We start from the raw sequence: 8,082 nt of genomic DNA, 5'->3' as shown, positions 1-8,082 counted from the left end.
GAGGTTCGGTGGCAATTTCGTCTTTGACGACTAGAGTAATGCTCAAACACAGAGTAAAATAGTAAACAAGTCCGGCATAAGTCTACATATAAGTTTTTTTCAAAATAGACCAACCAAAATAACTTTTAACGGTAACATTTTCGAGGTAACTAGTGAAGATCTAATGCCAAACAATGTTTTATCTTCACCTACAACATTATTTTGGTTTTGTCATGCTGCCATTTTTAGTAATTATTGACCAAGTTGACATACAACTTCAACTTATGGTAGCTTTATAGTTTACATTAAGATATTTTACTACATTTCTTTTTTGGTTATGTTCTTTTTGTGATAGTATCATCAATAATTACCGAATTGATTTGACAAGTCGAAAAGCTTGGGTTCATTTGGAAAAATATTCCCGTGAGATTTTTTTGCATAATCACTTTCATGAGATGTCTCAAAATAAGGAAGAAATTTTTTTTCCAAATTATAACAATAATTTTTATTTTTTATTTTTTGGATCATTCTAAAAAATAGATCTCTTGTAATTTGTCTGTAAACTAGATCGTTTTCGAATTATAAACAATTTAAAACTGAACAAAGAATAATTATGCAGGGCTCAAAAATGTAAGTAAACAATATTATTTTTGAATTTACCAGGAAACTAAATTCAAGTTCAAACCTCGTTATATCATTTCCCGATAAGTATTAGTCTTATTTAATTTTAGATTTAGTTATTAATTATTATTTAATTTTAATCGTTAATGAACTTCTGCGGCGTGTATAAGAGAGAGAAATAAGATCTATGGTACAAATTTGGCCTGATTTGAATTCTCATTGTATGTACAAATGAACGCCAGCCAGCCATACGCGCATCATTAACATTTTAAAATCAAATAAGCCCAGAATTTTCTTCGGGAGCTGATAGAAGAAAGCTTGAACTTGAATTTAGGCACAAATAATATTTTTTACTTGCGTTTTTAAAAGTATTTAAAAGTATTGGGAATATAATAAAGAAGTACACCAGATTTCAAACAAGTATATGATTCCATAGATCGCTTAAAACTGTGGAGTGCAATGATGGAGTTAGGCGTACCAAAGAAACTGACCATGATTGCGCGAATGTGTGTCAACAATTCCTTTGCACAAATTAGAATAGGAGGCAAAACTTCAAAGGCTTTCGGTATAAGCACCGGACTCAGACAGGGAGACCCGCTGTCCCCATTACTATTTAACCTAGCATTGGAATATGCAATGCGAAAAATCTATACCAGATCAAACCAGACATAACTGCCAGAGGAGCAAAGATTATTCTCGCATTTGCAGATGATGTAGATGCAGTAGCACAGACAACACTGGAAATTAAGGATATAGTATCGAACTTTGAAGAAGCAACACTAAGCGTAGGCCTGAAAATAAACGAAGAAAAAACTAAATACATGGTCGTATCAAAAAAGGAACGACAGCGAATAAGACAAAACATTACCATAAACGATCATAATTTTGAGGTGGTCAAAGAATTCAAATACCTAGGAGCAACAATTACCAGTGAAAACACAGGAGAACGGGAGGTTGAAATACGAATACTGGCGGGGAATAAATCATTCTTTGCCATTCAACATCTAATGAGGTCAAAGCTTCTCTCAAGGCGTGCCAAAATCTAAATGTACAAAATCATAATACGACCAGCAGTGACATATGGAAGTGAAACATGGACATTGAGAAAGAAAGAAATCAATAAGCTATTAGTATGGGAACGCAAAATCCTGCGAATTATATATGGTCCTTGCAGGGACAGCGTGACAAATGAATGGAGGAGCAGATACAACAATGAAATAGAGACTCTCTTCGGGAAAGGAAACATCGTAAGATACATAAAAGCCAATAGATTAAGATGGGCAGGCCACGTGGTACGGAGTGATGACGACAGACTGATTAGCAATGTGTTTTGGAAAAGACCAGATGGTAGAAGATCGACAGGAAGGCCTAGAAAAAGGTGGAAAGACGCAGTCAGGGAAGACCTGGAGAAGATGGAAGTAAGGCCATGGGAAATAATAGCACAGGATCGGAATCAATGGAAGGCAATAGTAAACGCGGCAAAAACTCACGAAGAGTTGTAAAAACCAATGATGATGATGATGTTTTTGGACCTTGAAATCTGTCATTTTGCGTTTTTTCAGGTTTAAATTATTTATAACCCGAAAGTGATCAACTTTAGAGAAAATTTACTAAAATACACATTTTTTATTTATAGCGATCCAAAAAACCAAAAATTTATCCGAGTCAAAAAACTTTTTTTAATTTTTTTTTTAAATTTGAACTTTTTGCTTGGGCGACCACTTGAACCTTATTTTGGGGTATCTCATAAAAGTGATTATGCAAAAAAATGTCATGAGAATATTTTTCCGAACGAACGCGAGCTTTTCGCCTTGTCTAGATAGGACCATCAAAGAAGAGTTTTTATTTCTAATGCTCTTTTTTGCCTTTCTTCTTGTTTTTGGCTTTAATTTTTCTTTACATTAAATGCCACTCTTAACTATCTTTTAATTAAAAAAAATGACCTAGAATATTTCTAAATATCACTAAAAATTGCATTGAATTTTTTTCAATGCATGTTATTTTTTCATTAAAAACTTATTATTAAAATATTTCGGTACTGACCTATACATTTGTAATAATTGAATATACAAATAATACTTTGTTATTTGTAATACCAAAACCTTTAGTGCCTGCAGTTATTTTTGATAATTTAATGTTTATTGCCACGTTCTTAGTAAATCTAAATTTTAAACAAAAAGTAGATGTCTCTTGGATTTTCAACAGCTTGACTCTAAAAGGGTTTAACGAGTGGTAAAATTTCAAAATTTTTTGATTGTTTAATCTAGAATCTAAAACATACTTAGAGCTAAAACGCATAATGAGGAGTTTGATTCACACGATCAGCTGAAAGGTAAGACAATTCATCGAAATAAAATAGATAACCTGTGATAACAAGTTCATTGTGTACATATTCAAAATGACTTAGAACCAAAAATATACAGAGTTTTTGGCATTTACCGAAAATAATTGATCCATGGTATATCCAGGCTCTAATTGGAGAGCCCAAAATCACGTAGTGACTTTCCGAAAAAGCTATTTTTTTAAGATTGTAATTTTCTAACGGGAAATTCACTATTTTGAGAGTTAAGAGCCAGAAAATGACAAAAACGTATGAATTACTTGATAAACTTTCATATAAAAATTTTTTTAAGGTTTTGAAAAAATATATAGTGTCAATGAGGCCATAAGTTCGGTGAATTTTTGTCGGAGAACTTCCTGTCAATGAACTTTTATCACTTAATAGTGAATTTTATTTGTTCTGCTATTCTTAAATAAAATGTAGGGGGGAAGAAGACGATATAAATTTTTACTAGTAAGAATTGTTGCATCCTCTAATACCTGTAGGCCTTTTATCTTTTCAAGATTTTCAAGATATTTCTTAAATTTTGATAGCAACGCTAAACAATTAAAAAAGTTAATCGCAAAATATAATATAGTATATCATAAAGATGCAGCGCTCCAGAATTTTCATATCAGTTTTTTATGCTTTATTTAGAATATAGCGTTACATGTGCAACATGTTGTATATCAAATACTGTGTAGTTAGAGAGAATACTAAAGAATAATAAATAGAGTGAATAATAAAGATAGAGTTGAAAGAGAAATAATAGCACAGTAGAACAGTAGTAGTTGGTGAAGTTCAATAAAAGGAAAATATTTAGTACAAAGGTCTCACGAGTAACTCTTGTCTGATCACAGAAGAAAGTCTCATGATTGGTAAATTTACTACTGATTTGTGTACAAGGAGGGAATAGGGAATTCCCCCCTTCCAAGAAGGTGTACAATTAAAGAAAACCTATTATTAAGTTGTTTGTGTAGTTTGGGTTTACCTTTTTGTCTTTTGGTTGGTGTTTCATAGGAAGTTCTCCTCCCAAGGCAAATAGCTAGATCCGCCACTGGTTAGAAGAATGTCAACTGTATATCTACTGCATACATTATAGGGTACCCAATATTAAGATGGCCAAAATCCTCTCACTCTCAGAATTTTTTTACTTTCTTTGTGGTTTAAAAATAAGGCGTAGCGTGAGTTTAACCAGCCCCCCTCCTCCTACCTCCCCTACCCACAAACGTTAAATTTTTTGTTTTTTTTTTTTTTAGGCTGCATCCAATCCATTTAAAAACTTTTAAAAAATCACACACATAGTTGACACATTAACTTAACTGTTTTTTATCGACCCGCATGTTGAGTGTACATAACCTAGAAATTCTTTTGTTTTGAAAAAAACGTGTATATTTTTTTCGTTGTTATTGCAGGTCTAATTTTTTGTAATTTTGAGTATTTGATCAAAAACTAAATATCTGATTTTTTGTTAGATATTTCCGTATCGTGCGCCATCTTCAAAAATCCGAAAAACTGTTAAAGCCTTGAGGGATTTGATATATTTTGAAATGTATGAAATGAAGAAAATCCCCCGAAGAAACAGTTTTTCGTGTTTTTGTAGATGGCGCACCTTACCCTTAAAAAAATCTGAAAAAAATCATGAGATATTGGTTTTGATCAAATATGTAAAATAAAAAAAATTGGCTTGCAGCTACCTCCAAAAAAAGTTATGAGTCTCTTTAAAAAAAAAGGCATTTTTAGGATGTACAGCTGGTTCCCAAAAAACTAATACGACTCTTAAAACCTATTTTGTAGAACATCTTAAAACATATCATATAACTTATTCTGTTCAACCTCAAAAAATGGCTCCACATGCTAGCAAAGAACTAAAAGCAAGAATTGTAACGAAATAAGAAGATGGTTGGTCACTATCTGCCGTAATGAACCATTTTACCGTAAGCAGAACAACACTTTTTAATATTAATAAAAGATGAAGAGAACAAGAAACTCTCGAAAGAAAGCAAGGTTCTGGAAGACCAAAAATATCTACCGCTCATGAAGATCGTACGCTTTCGGAGAGATTAGAAGATACGGAAACTTGCAAGAATTATGTCACAGTTTCCGGGAAGAAAGACAACAAAGCATCGCGTTTTAGTTACCGAACTGCAACAAAAAAACAAGCGCTTACATTACAACCGAAGCAATAAAGACTTATACATATTTGCTTTAAACCATCAGCTACACAATCAAGATTTTTGGGACAGGGTAATATTTACAGATGAAAAAAATTTTTAATCTTCTAAAAAGGGCAAAATTGGGGTGTATAGGCCAGATAATAATAGATTTAATACTAATAAACCAGATAATAATATATGTTGATAGATATCGAGCAGCTGGTCATTTTAGCGCCAATGTATGGGGATGGATTTCATCTAGAGGAATGGGAATGGTATGGCGTATTGGTGGCAGGTTTGTTGGGCAGACTTATCTAACTATTCTAGAGAACATCATGTTTCCAAGTGTATTACAGTTGTACCCAGAAAATCATTTTATCCTCCAACAAGATAATTTTCCTGTTCACACTGCAAATATACCAGTGGCTCTAGAATAACAACATCGAAACCTTACCATGGCCAAGCTACAGTCCAGATTTAAACCCAATCGAGAATGTGTGGGGGGTTATTATAAAACGGTTGTATCGGCGTAATTTTATACCTCAAAATACTGAAGAGCTGTAGCAGGGGATACAACAGGTTTGGGAAGAGCTCTCTGAAGAAGCCAATTTCTTAGTTCCTTTCACGCAGATGGACCGAAGACTATAAGCTGTTATCAATGCTGATTTTATTTTTTCATACCTAAATTTAGTATAGTTTTGGTCTTCTAGACCCTCGCTTTCTTTCTAGAGTTTCTTGTTCTCTCAATTTTTTATTAATAGAAAAACTGTGTTTCTGCTTATGATAAAATGTTTTGCTGCCTTTGATAGTGCCCAGATATCTTTTAATTTGGTTACAATTCTTGCTTTAATACAGTATACTCCCTTTATAACGAACACGGTTATTACGAGGTTTCGCTTATAACGAGGTACATTAGATGTCCCGTGAAATTTCTATTGAACTATAACCCTTTATAGCGAGGTAAATTTGCTTATAACGAGAAAAAATAAGATTGAAAAACGTGTTTTTTACGTTTTGGCCCGGTCGTAGCTATAAATAAATACCCTTTTTAAATGAAGAAGCATAAAACTGTTTCACATCTTTAGAAAATATGATAGATAGAATACTGGACAATTTAAAGCAGTCAAAAATGACAAAATAACTTTATACGCTTTATACATATTTACAGAATACAGATTTTTTGTTTTAACATATATCATTGACAGTAAAAGTAAACAACTCTTTTTTGTTTTAATGCATTTCATTGACATTAAAGTAAACAACTTTGTTTTAAAAACGCCATTCAAACAATATTTATTAGCATCTTATATTGCTTCGAATGGCTTCACTATAGAAAGTTAATGTTTTAGAAAACTACATATTCATATGTATGCACAGTATTATTGTTGTTGGATATAACGAGATCCGGTTATAACGAGGTAATTAGTCTGCCATTTCAGTTCTCGTTATAGAGGGAGTCTACTGTATATTGTTGAGTTAAGTCGTTTGGTTTATTTCTTAATAATAATAAAAAGAATTACAACAACCCTATTTTATATAAAAACTATCATTTATATACTCTTTAGACATTAATAATTATTACAATTTATGAATTAACATATGTAATCAATTGTTTGTTCTTTGTTTGTTTCTTTTATTATTTGTCTGTCATAATAAATATAATACATATAATGTCAGACCAATCAAATACACTGCTCAAAATGATCAAATCTTACTAGGAGTCAGTATCAGTTCTTTGAGGAACCAGCCGTACAATCAATCCACGGCTCTATAAAAAATTGACAAATTTTATAAAAGTCTCAACTACGCGTTTAAATTTTTTTGAAGTTTTTATTCTTTTTTTTAGTCTTATTTTTTAATTAAGCATTTAACGTAGAAAATTAAAAAAAAATTATTTGGGTTGTATTGATTTCAAAAACTATGATTAACCCTGCTAAAACCCTTAAACCTAAAAAAAAAACATGCTTTATGGAAGTTTAAAGGTGTTTCGTCCAATTTTTGAATGCTCTAAAGGCTTCATTTAATTTAAAAAATGTAACCTATAAAAAAACCATGATTTGATCTATTTTGAAGTCTATAAAATGAAAAAATCCCCCCAAAACCCCTAAAAACAGTTTTTTTGGATTTTTGAAGATGGCGTACTATACGGAAAAATCTGAAAAATGTCAGACATAGTTTTTGGTCAAATACACAAGATTAAAAAAATTGGTACTGCAGCCACTTCCAAAAAAAGTTAAAAATACGCTTTTTTAGGGTTGATGGGTGAGTGACGGCGGGCTAAAATTGTTCCAAGCCTTATTTTTTAATTAATTGAACTTAAAAATTAAAAAAAAAATTCTTTGAGTAACTACATTCTACCAATCTTAGCAAACATAGTTATTCTCCTAGTGGCACCCACTTTAAACATCATTTCGATGGCGTCACGACAAAAAAGGCATAAGCGCCAAAATTTATAAATTTATGTTTTGGTATCAAAATAAAATACATTTTACGTCCTATCGACTATTAAAATGACGCAGCTGTAAAAAATTCCAACTCGACTAAAACAAGCTTTGAATTTTCTAACCGCCAAATGAGTTTCTTAAAAGATGAGACACCGAAATTTGTAAGCGACAAGATCCGTAGTCTAAGGTGGTGCTTACGTCTTGGGTCTGAAAACGTGGTTATATCAATAAGGTAAAGAATAATTTGAAATATTATTAATATTTAATGTTTTGTTAAGCGTTTAGTTAGATTATTTATCTTGAGAAATCATAATATACCATAAGAATGTACAATTTTACCGACTGTCGGTTAGGCCTTTTCAGAAAAAAATTTTTCGTTTATCTAACCGCCATTTGGCCATTTAAAATACACTATGACTTAGATTTGCCATAGAAAAGTTACTACTTAACCGACTTAAATAAGGTTTGAACCTAAATAAAATATATATTGACTTTGTTGTATAGTTTTCTTTTTTTTTAATTTTAAAGTTATATTTTGGTAGTAATATTATTTTAAAAAACT

Source organism: Diabrotica undecimpunctata, chromosome 9 (genome assembly GCF_040954645.1).
Source record: "Diabrotica undecimpunctata isolate CICGRU chromosome 9, icDiaUnde3, whole genome shotgun sequence".
Lineage (NCBI taxonomy): Eukaryota > Metazoa > Arthropoda > Insecta > Coleoptera > Chrysomelidae > Diabrotica > Diabrotica undecimpunctata.
The sequence above is the reverse complement of the archived record's forward strand: the minus strand, read 5'-3'. Positions refer to the sequence as shown.